Below are 16387 nucleotides of genomic sequence, written 5' to 3'. Positions count from 1 at the left end.
CCCATTGTTCACCTGTATCCATAAGTAGGCAATAAAGTTTCTTTAGTGACAGGGAATATTACACAATCACGGTGATTGTTTCAAATCAGTAATTAGTGTTGCCCTGTACTTGAGCCTCCCCCAATCCAAAGATGGTATCTTAGATTTCCAGACTGACAACTCATGCTTTTCTAATTAGCTGGCGGGACAGCTGCTGCTTATCTCCTGTACCAAGTGTCTCTGGCGGCACTGATGCACTCCTTCCACACCCCATCCAGTAAATTTTAACTGTCCTCAGACAGTGCCAGTGCCATCGCTTCTCAGTCCAACCTTGCTGATCAGCAAACCACTGCCTAGATGGATGCAGCTTCTTTTCCGGAAGGTCTTCAAAGGAGGATTTCTTTGTCTTCCCACAGCACCGGCTGCACTAAAGCAGTGTAAAACTCTACTGCTGCAGGCAGTTCATCCTCAATAGAGCCAGGTCTGGCTGAAGGCTTGCTAGGACGCTTCTAAATACTGGCTGGTCTTCAAACTTGCCTGGAGTGTGTTAAGGGGCTCATCTTCAGTGTCAGTGTCAGTGCAGACAGTAACAAACCTACAGCAGGACACAACTCCACTGCCATCAGGAAAACTTAAGCAGATTTCTAGAATGGAGATGACTGAAAGATTTTCAGGGCTTAAGCTAACGATGGCCTCCCCCATACACAAACCTTCTAGGCCAGATGCCGGCTGTGAAAGTTGCATTAGGTAGCCTGGGTAAGATGAGAGATAAGCTTCAGATAACAGAAATTCTTATGCCTCCACTAAAGGTTTACATTGCTGCCTGGGTAACCAAACACCTCACACAGAGCTACCAATTTCAGCAATGCAACAATCTTAAAAAAAATCTCAGTAATGAAGCTGCTGCAAATCAAGACAACTCACAGGTCACCTCAATGTGACTTCAATACCCTACACTAATGAAACCACTTTGCAAAGTGCGAGTAACCCTTCCAGAGTAGGGTAGAAAATGAGATGAGCTTTAACATCTTTTGTTTTCCTAATACAACCCCTCTCTGAAATTAGTTTGGTTTTAACTTTGTCTGAGACCAAGGACAAGTCTAGAATGAGCTTTCAAGGTCTCCTCCCTTTTTAACAGTTTGAGTACCAAGATACAGGTCGAAATCCTACAATGGTAGGAGCTGCTCTGTGTGTACTCCCTCTTGTTGACATCTCAGTTCATGGTTCCAAGGAAATGTACTACAAACAACTTACTAGGGGCCTATGGGACCAGTGGCAGGGTGACAATTCTGTGAACAGTACTCGAGTTTTGGGTTTATGTGTATGAAAATATCCTCCTTGTCCCTCACTCTAGAACTCTAACCTTATCTCAGAGCCTGCAGACTTCAGCTCTGACACTGTGGGATCCTGGCACGCAAACCATAGAGCACTGGCTCTACGACTTCCAGCTTGGTTTTGCAAGGTGACTGAGCCAAGGGTGCACAAGGCTCCCCCCAAAGAGCTTTGGTGGCATCCCAGAAGAATGGAAGTGCCATCTACCCACTTTTTACAGCAACTAGGAGAGCAGGACAAAATTTTCCAGACACATCCTAACCATCTCTTCCACAATCCAGCAGCAATACTGGATCATCTGGAAAAAACAAGGGAAGAATAGACTTTCACCTGTATCCTTGTGGGTAAAATGCTTAGCAATGTTTGGAAGTAAACACTATTGAGAATTAGAGCAGTGACCCATCATCACCTGCAGTTTGCTGGCAGGACAAGTGGCTTCACAGAACATCTGAATCTTGTAGTCTCTCTTTGCATTTTAGGGCTAAGATTACTAATTTAGGCAGTCCTGAAGATGGAAAGCATCTCCATCGTGTACATCACTTGAAGAAATAAGTAGAATAATACCACCTTCATATTTTACAGGCAGGTATTGGGTGGGAATTCAGCATCTTCCAGAGGCACTACAAAATAAGTCTCAAGTGGCAGTGGCAACTGAGGGTGAGATAACACCTTGGGAAAAGAAAAAAACTGATACCAGCTTATGCTGGTAAAAGATCCAAATAACTGAATTTTAAAGAGAGCAGTAGGTTTGACATAAATTTCTTACTCCAGTCCTCCAGTACCTTGCTATTCCTATTGATATATAACTGGCTAGTGACACAGAAGTCAGTTTTTGTGTAGAAGTCCAAGCCAGAAGTACCCCAGAAGGAAGCACTTGAGACAAGTGCTTATAGTAAAATGATAGGTTGGAACAGGAAAATAATCATGAAGATCAAACCTTAGATGCAGGCCCTCAAGGGACACTGGCTGTGGGATGCAACAGCAGCAGTTTCCAAGTCAACAGTTTTAGAAAAAGGTTATTTTCTTGGTCTCTCTTCAGGCTTCCCAGCCAACACCCATCTCTCTTCTACAATTCTAAGCACAAGAAAGATTTGCATGGCAAAACAGGGGTCTTTTCCTACCCCTGCTCTCCAGGGCTGCCATGGAAACTCTTGGCCAGGGAGAGAACTCAGCAGCAGCAGGATTTCAACTGCTGATGGGCTGGGGGGGCGGGGGGCTGTAGAAGCCAGCAGCACCTAGAATCAGTTCAGCTCCAGGGAGGGGAAGGAGGGTTATCCCCTACACTCAGGCATCAGCAGATTCTACTCAGCCTGGCACTTCCAACGGCACAGAAGCGGACGACCAAAGAAATCCCTCAGCACAGGTGGCAGGGGAGTACAGAAAGGCACCATGACACTTTAAGGTGTAGGTGGGTGGAGGAGACAGAGGACAAGGAAGAGCAGAAAGAGGTTTTATTTGACAGTACCATCAACTGGGCTGAACTGCAGTAACAGCTACTGGCCTACAAAACCACCTGCATATGACAGGCAGAGACACACCTGCAATTCCTCCCTACTACTCAGCAGCTATTTGAAACACCTATCAAAATTTGACTTTATTTTGATCAGATCTCTGCCTCAGCAAATTACTGTTGGTTCAATCTGGCTTTCTGAAGTATCTTGGAATCTAACCTATCTACAAGCAAAATGTAAAGAAAGGGCCACAGACTAAGCCTGAAATACTGAAATGCTGCATCAGGGACTGGCCTGGTTAGACTGTTTAGTCTGTTATCCTGCTGGCAGTGGAAACAAATTAGAGATTTTAAAATCTTCCCACTCACAATAAACTAATGATGATGACACTTCTCTAATAATTAATTCTGTGGCTTCTGCTAGGCATACTCGTTTCTGGATGCAGAATGGACATTTCCTTCCTTGCAGAGCCAAACATGCAGAGATTTGATTAAGGGGCAGAACAGGAAGCTAGATGAACTCAAACACTAACCATGAACTGAGATCAAACCTCTTGGGGAACACCTGCAACCTCTTGGACAAAACCCATTTGTTGCCCTTCTACAACTTGAACAGTTACAAGTCCACCCAGTTCATCTGGGTTTTGTTGTGTGGCTTTTTTTCCAGGTGTAAGAGGGTTAATGCTGCTAAAGACAGGAGAAAGAGAACTCTCCCATGTATGACAGAGCCAGACACCAGTGCAGTGCAGAACGCCAAGGAACATGTATGTGCCCAGCTCCTCAGTATCCCACTGTGCAAAGCTTATAACCAGCTCAAATCAAGCTTTCACACAGCTTTGAGAATTGGTAACAGGTTGGTCCAATGGACAAAATTGAAACCACTGAATGAGCTCTACAGAAACATGTAATGCAAGCTTCAACACTATAGTGGGATGGAAATGGAGCAACCGAGCAAAGCACAACATGAAGTGGACACCATCAAACAGCAACATAAAGCTAAAGCTGCATATCATTGTCACATCAAGCTTCATCAAGGAAAGAAGCAAACCCCTTCCCTCACAGTCAGACTGCTTAGAATTTACTCAAGTCACAGTCTGAAGAAATTAATAGACACGGACAGTCTATTTTATTCGCTCAGGTGACCGACCTTTCTATACTTGCCAGCATTTTCTCCACTGCACTGGCAATCACTACTCCAAGGTGTGCTGGCACTGTCAGAATCCAGGAGAAGCTTCAATTACAACTGCCAGCCAAGCAGGCATGAACTGCAGCAAGCCCCATCCAGGCACACCAACAAGATCTCCAGCCCTAGTCTAGGCAAGGCCAGAGATAATGAGACACTCAGGGTGACACATGAGCCTGATCCAAAGTCATCCGAGGCCAGAAGGGACCTGTAATGGCAGTCCGTAAGCTTCAAAGCCACATTACTCTCACAGAAATCCATGTGTATATTGAAATTGTGAGGTACATGCAGGGAAGGTCACTACTTTATCCATCTGAACATTTTGCGTCCAGCCTCTTGAAACATCTTCTGACCTGCCCCTGACACAAATGTTGTTGAGGGCTACCCTGCAGAGGACATCTTGTCCTCATCTTCCTCTGTGATGTTGTAAATAATTACAGAAGTGGCCAGACTTGCTGTCAACTCTCATCCTCTTAACATCCAACAGCCCTGACCAAATTGCCTGATGGACAGAGAAGGATTGATTAATATGGGAGAAAGAGAGAAATCTCATTTCAGTTTGACTTTTGCTATTTAAATATATGGTTTTCTTAAGATTCCTACAGAACCCCAAAGATATCTGGAGGATCAACTCATTCAGTCACAGGCACTCTCTCCAGCTGTACTTTTGGGGAACATCATGTGAACTAGAGAAACATTTCCACCTCCAAAATTTGCTGCTCTATCACTTTTAACACCACTTGTTATCAGCTAAGTAAAGTAAGGCTAAAGTGCATAATACCATGGCATTTTTCTTCTTGAAACAAAGTTTTGAAACTGCTTGAGAAATTCTAAGGACTTCACAGGAATGCTGCAGGCATCAGTATGAAGAAAATCTATTTATGATGGCAACAATTAAAAAAAAAATTAAGCAAGTGAGACTATGAAATACAGAGAGAATCACCCACAGTGGCATGTCATTCCTCTTCCCCTCTCATATCTTCGGTGTTTCAGTCCCACTGACAGGGTTCAACAGAGAAAACAAGCAAAGGCTCGACTTTGCCAAGCCCAGGAATGCAGCACAAAGGCTTGCTCCACACAGCAAGCTGCGTAGCCACGACAAGGAAGACCCTGAATATGACAGTACTGCAGTTCTATTTTCACTTGGGTGTAGTCCTTTACTCAAGAGAAGGCTGACCCCTAAAGCAAGTTCTCAAATATATCCCTTCTCCAGCTGCAAACCTCTTAAATCCAATTCAGAATCCCACACGGAAGCAAATACTTGCACTTCCAACCTTTCTGAGAACTGTCTAAGCACTACTGATCTAAATGACAGATCTGTGTCTCCAGGTATCAAGCTACAAGACTTTGATTTGTCTTCAACAGTGTTCAGGGAGCATCAAGAGAAACACAGAACAGAGATACAACTGCTCAAAAGATGCAGAGAAATGGGGGTACACTGCTCAGCAGCAAACTGGACTAAGACATATTTGTCTTTGATGCTGGCACAAATGCTGGGCTAGAGACCACATCCCTGCTTTATTAACACTGGCTTAGCACATGCTACTTTACTTAACCCTAGTCTCCTTTACTAAACACTAACTTATGAAATAAGTCCACGTGGGGCAAAGCATTGGTCAGAACAGCCCACACACCTGGGGAGCCTCTGCGCTACTCCACCACCGGCTTCCAAGACAACCCTGAGCCTGTTATCCTACCTCAGTTTCCCACATCCTTCTCAAGCGGCTGTGCAGGGTATCGGGGAAGGATGCAGCCTTTCCCTTCCTCGCCAGTATCTTTAGACATATAATATTAAAAATACCTTAAGCAGAGCCCACACAGGCCTGTAACACGCACAATTACATTTCATTTACTCAGACCCAGTACCTCTCCGAAGCATTTCTGCAGGATTTGTCTAACGACCAACCCACCTCTTCGCACAAACTCACAGTTCTGACCCAACTTCCATTAAAAATGCTGCCAGAAATAAACGAAGCAGAGCACGGCACGTGCACAAAGGGGCCAAGCACAAGGGCTGAACCCACCCAAAGCACACGATGCTTTCGGGTTTACAGCAGCCTCAAGCGTTAGCAAAGCCCCGCGCCGCTCGCTGAGCGCAGCGCGGCCGCATCTCCCTCCCTTTGCCGAGGCGTTTGTTGCAGCGGGGACCTCGCCGGGACCCCCTGCTCTGACACGGCCCCGCCCCGCCGCTCCCGCACGGCCGGTGCTCGGCGGCCCCAGGGCGGGGGGCCGAGGGGCGGCCCCGCGCCAGGCCCCGGCAGCCCCCGCACCCCCGGTCCCGCCGGACCGCCCTCCCCTGCCCTTCCCGAACCGCTGGGAGAGCCGGCACCGCGCTCCTCCCGGCCGGAGCCGCGGACGGGTCGGCCCCGCCCCGAACCGCGCTCCCCGCGGTCACCCGGCGGCGGGGGCACCGCACACAAAGCCCCCCCGGCCGCGCTTCTCCCCCCCGCCACCCCCCCGGTGCGGGCGGTACCTGCGGGGCGGGGGCCGGGCGGACGCGCTCCCTTCTCCCTCTCGCGTCTCCCCCCCCTCAGTGCCGGCGGCGGCGGCGCCCGCTCCGCTCCATGGCCGCGCGCGCGCCCCGCTGACCACGGGAAGAATGGGGGACCCAGCGCGCACGCGCCGCCCGCGCCCGCCCCGCCCCGCGCGCCGGCGCGGCGCCGCCCTGCGGCCGCTGGTACCGCGGTGAGGTCAGCGCGCGCCGTACGCATGCGCGGGGCCGTTACCGCGCGCCCGGTCGCCATGGCGACCCCGCCCGCCGGGAGCCGGGCCGGGGAGCGCAGATACGCACGTTCCCGGGAATGTCGCACGTGTTCCCGGGATTGCCGCGCTTGTTCCCGGGAGTACCACGGCCCCGTCTCCGCTGACCGGCATCCAGCCACTGCCGCGCCCCGAGCTGCTGCTCCGACCGGGGACAGGCCGAAACGCTTCGAGAGGAATCCCCCACGCTGCGCGGAGAGCGTGAGGGCTCAATGCTGCCTTGTGGCTGTGACTGCGCACTGCCCTCCTTTGGGGAGTCCCCAGGGAGGAACAGTTCCACAGAATCACTGAGAGCGTCAGGCTGGCACGGAGCACAGTGGGACACCTGGTATAAATAATAATGAATACAGTTATGTGAATAAAATGCTCCAGCGTTGTGCCATGACAGCTCTGGAGTGAGGGAAACTCCACACTGTCTCTGAACAAGCTGTTCCAGTGCGTGGTCACTGCACAGTAAAGAAGTTCTTCCTCATGTTCAGGTGGAAATTCTGTGCATCAGTTTCTGCCCGTTGCCTCTTCTGTTGCTGGGCACCATCGAGCATTTCTCTGTATCCATTCTCTTGACATCCCCCTTTAGGTATTTATATGCATGGATGAGGTCTCTCTGTCATCTCAAGGCTGAGCAGCCCCAATTCTCAGCCTTTTCTCATACCAGAGATGTTCTAGTCTCTTAATCATCTTTGTTACCCTCCACTAGACCCACTCCATGTCACTCTGTTTTGTGCAGCCTTACTTAAAAAGCTGCATTTAAAAGCAACTAATTCCTTCCCCTTCTTGGAACGTTTTGCAGTACTCCCACTCTATAACTGAAGTGAGAATGGGAGGTAAATGCCCTGTGCAGAAGCTCTTTTCCAAGATGCATTTGGCCGTCTTGTTCCCTGGTCTCATTACTGCTTTTCTCCTGTTGGTTGTGGGGAATGAACCTCCATGTCCCCTCAAACCACCACTGTCCTTGCCCTCGGCGCTGTGGAAGGCAGCTGACCTCCATAACACTGCAGTTCCCAAAGAGCACCAAGTCTGACCCATCAAAACATGGGAGAGCTGTATGTGGAACAAATGATTGATTTTCATCCTTAACTTTGCAAAATAATAATGCCCTTCTCCTTGGCTCACAGCTCTGGCAACGCAATGACTTTTGGCAAGCCCCCTCCAAATAACCATAGATTTTCTAGTTTGTACTTTTTTTGCCATCAGGTTGCAGAGGAATACCTAACTGCTGCTTTGGGTGAAGCCATTGGCACAGGCTGAGTGTAGTCTGGAACAGGCTGCACAGATGTCAAGAGAAAGCTGAGGATATTAGTGCTTAAAAGGATGCCAGCTCTGAGTAAACTGAAAGCAGGTGATTACAAACCAGCTTTAGAAATTACCATGGTTCTCACCCCCAGGCAGTAGCTAATCTCCTGAGAGCCCTAACTGGCTAAGAACTACCCAAAGTAGAGACACAACAGATCTGCTTCAGCACAGCCCATGCACTGAGTGTTTTCCCTCCCTGGTTGGGCAGTTCTGCAAACAGGACTCCTGTTTTTTTGCCTTTCTCCTGTTTTGCAGTCTCCCAATAGCAGCTGAGGACAGAAATCATGGGTACATTAAAAAAGGACCAATCATTCCACTTCATCTGTATCTGCTAGAACTACAGGCAAAGTTCTCTCAGAGAACTCTCTGTTCCTAAAATACCTTCACAAAATATCTCACTCATTTTCAGCAGGGAAATGAGATAAAAACTGAATAGTAGTAAGGTGAATTATGATAAGTAATATTTTGTTTAGTTTTAGTAAGAAATCAATAATCACACATTTATTATTTATTGTGTATCACACATTTGCTGTGAATTTATTCTCTTCAATATTACAGTAAAGAGGCATTTACTTTGGAAATCTACCAAAACTGCCTTCTGATATATTTGTATGTTTGCCCTTTTTTCACAGATTCTTACTTTGGTGATTCTACATTCACTGTTTTGCAGCCTAAAGCTTTGTAAAGAAATGCTGAGAAATGCAGCTGGCATAGGTTAAAGTATTTTTTTCTCCCCTCCTAGGTAAAACTTGCACAAAAAAGATGACTTTTATTCTCTCTTTTGCTGCAGGACTTCAGGGGACAATAACTGCACAGAACTTAGAAGCTTTCTCATTATGCAACTGACAGACTGTGTACACGGTCTTTACATGTTTTCTTCGCATTTTTATTTTAAAACAGGTAAAGTCTGCACAGAATTTGTCACATAATCAGCTCTAATGTTTGGATTTTTTTTCCTGTTATTACATGACTGTTTCCTTGCTCCCTGCAGAGACTTTTAGAACAGTTTATGCTTATATTCCAGAAAACCAAATTGTTCCATGAGCAGCAGCAGTAACGATGCCTGGTTTCTCACAGGTCTGTTTTCTTTGTCCCTCCAATCCGCCCTACTCTCAGCAGCCCTACCTTCCTTTGTGTGTCCTGCGCCACTCCCCTCCAAGGGGGCACGGGCGGCACGGTGGGGTCAGTCCAGGGCGGTATGCCCGTGCAGATGGAAGGGCAGCCTTCCATCACAAGGGATCACACCACCCCCGAGCTCCCTCCTGCCTTCCCCTGAGGCCAGCAATGATTATTTCTCTCCTCCGTTTCTCATGAAATTTGAGATTGTTTCCTCCCCCCTACACACTGAGAAAGAAAGAGGGGGTTAGCCTGACAGTTGAATAGAAACAGACAGACTGGTCACATAAGCCTCGTTTTCATTAGGAAGAGAAGTCCGAAATACATCAAAACCTGCAGGTTTTCTTGCAACTTTTTGAGTAGGAGGTAAAAGCATTGTTCTGATTCTTGCTCTTCAGGTTTCTTAACATTAATCTCAGTATTCTTTCATTCAGCTCTTGACTCCATGGCACAGCCCCTCAGCTTTCCCAGGGCCATCACTCTGCATTAGTTCTGGCACATCTGTGACAGACCTGCACATCCATCACCTGCAGCAGCTCCCAATGGAAACCCATCACGAAGGCATGGCAGGATACCCCAAGGGCAACCAGAGCTAAGCTTTTGGATGGAATCCAGTCTACAGGGATAACTCAGCTTCTCCAAAACTATGGTTTGGTTACAACTGTACTATTGCTAAAGAGTCCTCAGAGATTCATCCTGGGGTGCAGGGAGGACTCTCTAAATTAAGGAAGTTGAAGTAACCGCTGGAGAAGCTACTACCGTTGCATGAGACTGCTTGACCAGGCCTTCACTACAGTGGCTCAGCAGCAGGCATTTGGTGGTACCCATATCCATAGCATACCTTTAAAAAAGGTATTTTTTAGTATGCTCTCATCCTGAAAGGTCTCCATTTACTTACCTGTCTCCAAAACAAAGAGACCATGCAGCTGAAAAGTCTCCTGAGAGGATACTGTTCCCAGTGAAGCTGCACATATGTCTCTAATCAGTCCACCTGCTAAGTACACTGTTCCCTGCTTGTTGAGAAAGGTCTGGTTGGACACAGGGAGCTGTGTGCTTATACACATGCAAAACAAAGCACAGCCCATCTGCAAGGTGAAAAAAAGAGATGAACTTATGGACATCTGCAACAAGGACACAGAAAGCACTAAGTAAGGGCAAAGCAAAGTCAGAAAGCTTTTTAAAACAAAGAATCGTAAGGATAGTCTAGCTTTCAATTACCAACACTGCTCTTTCAAACAAAAACACATCAATAAAACTAGTGGGAAGAAGATGGATGGACTGGCTCTATTTCAGCAGAAATACTGACTATACCTGAATGACCTGCTCTTCCCCTTTCCTTCAGGGCCCTTTTGCACAACATCTGCTCAGGAATCAGAGCCTGGTGCTTCAAGGAGAAATGTTTTTATTTATGAATGATGGTATGATGATGTAGCTGCCTATAACAGCAGAGGACAGCAGTGTCAAAGCCTGGCTGTCCCTGGGTTGCTTTCCTAGAGTTGAGCACACTCTATGCAGTCTTAGCCTTAGCACATTTCCTTTATGTGCTGTCCCAACTTGACTACTTTTGTGGCTAAGGGGGAGAACAGCCTCCTTGACTTGATGTAGCAATGGATCTCTCCCTTTGCCATCTCTTGGCACTGACATTTCCTGCACACATCACCTGCAGAGCCTTGTGCCATCCTGAGGAGAAGGCTAGACTGCTGCTGGCACAAATACCATGGGCCAACATGAGGTGAAGTCCAAGTACCCAACTTCTGAGTGCTGCTGATCCCACTCTGGCACAGGTCCCCTGTGTGCCTCAGCCCTTCTGCCCCTCACTTACCTGGGAAACGGAATAAGCTCCTTGTCCATACTGCATGAGAGCAACACTTGAGACAGGGAAAGTACAAATACTTCATATCAACATGAATTTTAATAATTCCTTGTCCTTTCCTTTGCACATGACAGTTGTCACAGCCCCAGATTTGAGCACGTTCAGCTCACACAATATGCTCCCGCACCACTATCTTTAATTGGCACTTTTCTGCCAAGCCTCAGCATTTTGCATCGGACTTTTTCCATGTGAGAGCTGCCACGAACAAAGCACCCCACTGACCCACTTAACTCCCACGTGAAGGCACATGAAGCTTCGCTTCAGTCACCAAACAGAAAAGAAAACACAAGAGCAGAAGGTTTTGATTAAAGGGAAATGAGCAAATGGCTTCAAGGCCCATCGTGTGCACATGGGCACATCTGCGCGTGCTCACTCCTTGCAGACATTTGGCCACCCAAGGAGAAACAGCCTGTACAAAGCAGGTAATCCTCAGGCAGTGTGAATTGGGTTGGATTTGAGATTTCCTGCTGGCAGGTAGGTCCTGTGAGCCATGCAACATCCCCACAGACTTCTTCCCCTGACCTGGAGTGACTGCCTCCAGGAAGGCTGGGAATGGTTCATTCTCCCTGATCAAGGAAGGTACCAATTAGTGTTAATTGTGGAGTTCTTTGTTTTGTGACCAGAGCCTGAGCTGAACCCCCCAAAATTGAACACAGGCTATTGGCAACAGTTGTCCATGCCTTCTGAGCTGTGCTAGATTTAATGCAGTAGCCTGGAAGATCAACTCTGGTCTTACCAAGGCATGGGCGCCAGGTCTTATATTTGCATCAGAGACTGTATTTTTCCTGGGTGCCCTCAGGCCTCTGGAAAGAGACACTTACAGGTCAGACTTACAAGAATCCTATTTTGTCTTGCACTTAAATTTACATTAAATAACATTTCATCCCCATTTCCGCTTTCCTCATTGTTTCCCGTTTACACTGCTTCCAATGGATTTACCTCTTCCTGTGCTTGTTCTCTGTAGTCATCTGCTGATCTTTTTTCCACAATCCAAACACAATTATGCTCATATATCCTTTTTTTATACTTGCGCATTGCACATGCACATACCTTACCAGCATGGGTTCTTTCAGTATCTGAAAAACATTTCCTTCTATCCTCACTCAAATATTAAGCCAACTGGAAAGTGACACATCAAGGTTAGGAATGCAGTCTGCTCTTGACAAGGAAAAAATGCTGAGCTTTGCAATAGAGGTTAAGTGGATTAAGATCCTTTTTGAAGATTAGGTCATCCTTCACCAAATGCAGATTTCTACTGAAATTAATGGAAGCTCTTACAGAATGCAATGGGAGGGCTGACATTGAATGGCAACACAGCAAACATACACTGGCAGCCCACCCAAACCCAAGTGTCCAAATCACCAACTCCAAATGAGTCTTAGCAACCAACTGGTTGATTCTGTACTGTATATTAACAGGCAGGATTTAATTTTGTAAAATTATGAGCTGATGGGGGGAAAAAAGGTGAGGTAGTAGTTCTCAGGATAAAAACTTAGGCTGTGATTCATTTGATGGGGCTGCATTGACATTACATCAACAGACACATCTGCCTTAGGAGAATCCATACTGCCTCTGGAACTAGTCCTTTGCACTTGCATAGCTCCTGACAGACCAGTCACAAAGCTCCAGCAGTTCCGAACCTGGAATTTGTTTTTAAGGATACAGCTCAATAGAACACACTTTAAGCATTGCCCTGTTAATAAACCAAAAACAGCACGTCTTTTGTGGGATAGCTGGAGGAAAACTTCATAGATTTGTCTTACATTTCCTCTGCCATCACTTCTGGGCACATAAACCTAGCCCTCTTCTAACAGGCAGACCTGCAAATGCAGCCCAGCACCTGAAAATCACACCAGAGCCCTTCCAGCTTTCACAACAAGAGAAATAAAAATACTGTAGGTGACAAAGTAGCTTTGCTGCTGCTGCTGCTGCTGCTGCACAGCTGGCACAGACCCTGCTCACTCCCCACTGCACGGCTGCCTTGTGTGAGAAACAGAACCTGAGCAAGCACAGCAGAGAGGTAAGTCCTGCCTTCACCCTCAAAATGCTGCAACGCTCTCAGCCTTACAAAGCCACCCTGACAGAAGTAACTCTACTTCCCTGCGTATTTAAAAAAAAAAAAAACAATACACAAGCAAACTGGGAGTTTGTGCAAGCCCTTGTGGGAAACTGGCAGGAATGCCTCACTGCAGAGCAAGCAGCCTGATTTCCACGTCTGCACCTGTTCACCAAGTCTCCTCTCAATCAGCACTGGGAAAACACACAGAAAAGAACAGGGCTTTCCAAAATCACTATTATAAAAATGAGATTTGTTTCTTTCTTTCCTGTTCTTTAAAATAACAAGTTTCAAATCCAGGCCAAGCCACAGTCTCCACGTGATGTATCAAATGGAGAGACAGGGAAAAGAAGTGACCCCACTGCCTGTGGCTCACTGCAGACCCCACTGTCTCAAAGTCACGCAGAGTTAGTCCTCACAGTTCTGCCTCTCTTCAACAACACTTTTGAGGACTATCATAAACCAGCATTTTCTTCCCTGATTAGAGCTACGACTTGTGTAGGAGCTTCTCTGTAGTTTCTCCTTTCCCAGCACAGGAGAGTCACATGGTTACTGGCCACAGACATGCAGGTGTGTAACTACTCCAAGCCTCCCAGGACAGCCAAGATCGCTGTTCCTGCCATATGTTTAATTAATGCTGAGTGTCAAGTGCTGAGAGGCCTTGCTGCACCCTGCATGGAAGAAAGTGTTTCACTTTAGGAATTCTCACTCACACAGTTAACCATTTCTTCAGCTTGCTCTGACAGCTGCTGCCCTTGGGCATCCTCCCTAGGGATGTGCCTGCACTATCAGTGCCAGCAGCAGCCTGACACACAGAATGGCCTCCCCACTGCTCCAGCAGCATCCTGGGGTGGTCCCCAGCATACCTCTGGCTAAGAAGTGCAGATTATTGCTACCTAGAGTTAGATATTTCAAGAATCTGGAGGTTAGATGGAAAACTCAGGAAAAAACGATGTGTTTGAACAGCATCTTGGACAATGAAAAAGTCTGGTCCAAGAGGATTTGTGGATATTCCTGGAAAACACATAATGGAGATCACATTCACTGTACTCTGCTACCTGCTGAGCCAGCTTTCCCTGCCCAGGGCAGGGATGTGCACAGCACCTCACACAGCACAGCCCACTCCAGCTAGCTGCATCACTGCAGTGAGAGCCAAATTCCCCAGCACTCTGAAGGGAAAGCTGGGAGAGGGGAATTTGCTGGAGCTCCCCTCTCCCTCACTGGTTAGTTGGAGGGGAGAGCATGTCACCCCTCAGAGCCATGCCTCCCTTGCACCATGAGCCATTTGCAGACAGGTTTTAGCCTTGCTCCCCAGGGCTGCAGCCATTTCCAAAGCCAGGTATGCAAGCAAACAGGCTTGGTACTGGCAAGAGCAAGTGTCACTTGCCCAGCCTGCTCTCCTCCTTCACTTGGCTCATGAGCAAGCACCAGCACTTGGACTGTGATGGCAGTTCACTTCTTATGCCCCGTGCAGCCTGCGCATCCCACAGCACATCTAACAGGCAAAACAAGTAGGAAAATATAAAACTGCATCTTTAATTTTGAGCAGTCTAACCCTGCCACATTCACCAGTACCTTTGTCTTGAGAGGTGAGCATTGGCTTCATCATTCCTTTCTCCCCTCTATCTTGCAGCCAATTCTGCTTTTCTCCCCCATCCTCCCAACCCCCTGTTCTTCCTTTACTTTAGTATTTCATGTGCCAGGAAATGGTGAACACTCTTAAACCCCACTCCTTCCTGAAAAACAGAGAAATTATAATAAATTAGTGTAAATTAGCAGGCTTGGTTAGCACTTAAGTTTCTCAAGCTTGAAAACAGTAATACATACATGAGTGTTCAGCAAAACAGCTCTACAAAATCATTCATAACTGAAAGGCAGAGCATTTGCAAGTCATGCCTTGAAACCATATCCCAAACAGTCCCAGCATCCCAGTAAAAACAACTTGGAGCCTGTCCTAAAATCAGTGGCCAGAAGGTTTGTGTTTATCCAAGATGAACAAACAAATTACTGGAGAAATGAGAAATAAAAATCAGTGCAGGGACTGGGGCATAACTCATGACACAGCACATCTGTCCACTTGCTATGGAAACTATGTTTGGCAAGTATCAGGTGTCTGAATTTCTGCTTACGTACATCTCCCTGGACAGCAGTATATTAATAACACAGGCAGCCTAAAAACAGAAACTATCACCAAGAAAAGCTGCCCTTCTGCAGAGAGTTCCTTGCTGTAGCCTGGGTATTGTTGTGCTTTCCTCAAACACAAAATTTTCCTTCCTTACTTTTCAGAGCTGCGATCTAAGCTGATCTCAATTGAAGGAAGATGAACAAACAAAAGGAAGGGAAAGGAAAATTATAGCAGGAAGCAACCCTTATTGTAAGCAGTTTTCTTGAACATCTTCCCATCAAGTCTCACACTGCTTTGTGACTCTGGAGAGGCAGCAGCAGCCAGGATTTTAGCTTAAAGGCACAAACCTTTCCAAGAGACCTCCAGAAGCCAAAGTCCTTCATGCAGGGAACATGCAGGAGCTCATGCAGCCAGACAGGATGGCCCTGGCACTGCAAGCAGCATGAGAAACCAAGTCAAACATGGAAGAAAGCAGCAAGTGGACACAGGCAGGGGCAGAACACTGGGCACAGAGAGGAGCACAGCAATGGAAGCAGAGTGGGAAGGAAGCAACTCCCGGTTCAACATGCAGGCCAAGGCATTGGAATAGGAAGCACAGGAATGGAGATACTCAGGCTTTGGGGAAGGTGGAACTGCACCAGAGAAGTTACTCTGGATAAACTAAGTTTTCTAAAGAGCAGCTTTAACTCTGCAGCCTAGGATGAAGCATTTGTGGCAGCACCACAGAAATGGGCATTTTTGGATAAGATCAGTATCAGGTTTCTCATGTAGTCTCAAGCCGTGTTAGCGACGCGAGTCACACCAGCGCAGCCACTCACTCCTCACTGCCTGGAGAGAGGGTTTTCCTTAGGAACGGATGTCGTTTCCCTTGTGCTGCGGCATGGCCACACAGCTGAGTCGTGCTGCCCCCCGGTGTCAGGAGGTTCAGCTCCCAGCAGGAGAAACGCAGCCACATTGCTAGTTCATCCTGACACAACAGCCATCTTTTATGTACCCAACACAAAGTCAGCAACATGGACTTCAAAAGAAAACTGTCTATTCCGGGCAGATCAATTTTGCTTCTTTTCTGCTGCTCTCTGCTGTGTGACATCAAAGTAGAAGTTTTTCAACAGCTGCACGTCAGATACGAACAGATAAGCAATTTCTGCCAACCATTGTGGTCATGTGTATCTCAAACCTCAAGTGAGCATGTATTTCCCACAGGTTTGGGGTGCAAGCAC

The 16387-nt window shown here is 47.2% G+C and overlaps 1 protein-coding gene across 1 annotated transcript in view; it reads right to left on the bottom strand.

Moving 5' to 3' along the window:
* CLASP1 (cytoplasmic linker associated protein 1) overlaps positions 1-6548 on the bottom strand; it is a 170910-nt gene extending 164362 nt beyond the window's left edge. Inside the window, exon 1 of the mRNA XM_088058894.1 lies at positions 6418-6548. The gene's annotated coding sequence lies outside the window, so the exon portion shown is untranslated. The remainder of the gene's footprint in view (positions 1-6417) is intronic.
* Between the last annotated feature and the right edge of the window lie 9839 nt (positions 6549-16387).

The sequence above is a fragment of the Pseudopodoces humilis genome, chromosome 8 (genome assembly GCF_049639895.1).
Source record: "Pseudopodoces humilis isolate 2021_Gansu_Grassland_sample_001 chromosome 8, ASM4963989v1, whole genome shotgun sequence".
Classification (NCBI taxonomy): domain Eukaryota; kingdom Metazoa; phylum Chordata; class Aves; order Passeriformes; family Paridae; genus Pseudopodoces; species Pseudopodoces humilis.
The sequence above is the reverse complement of the archived record's forward strand: the minus strand, read 5'-3'. Positions and strand labels throughout refer to the sequence as shown.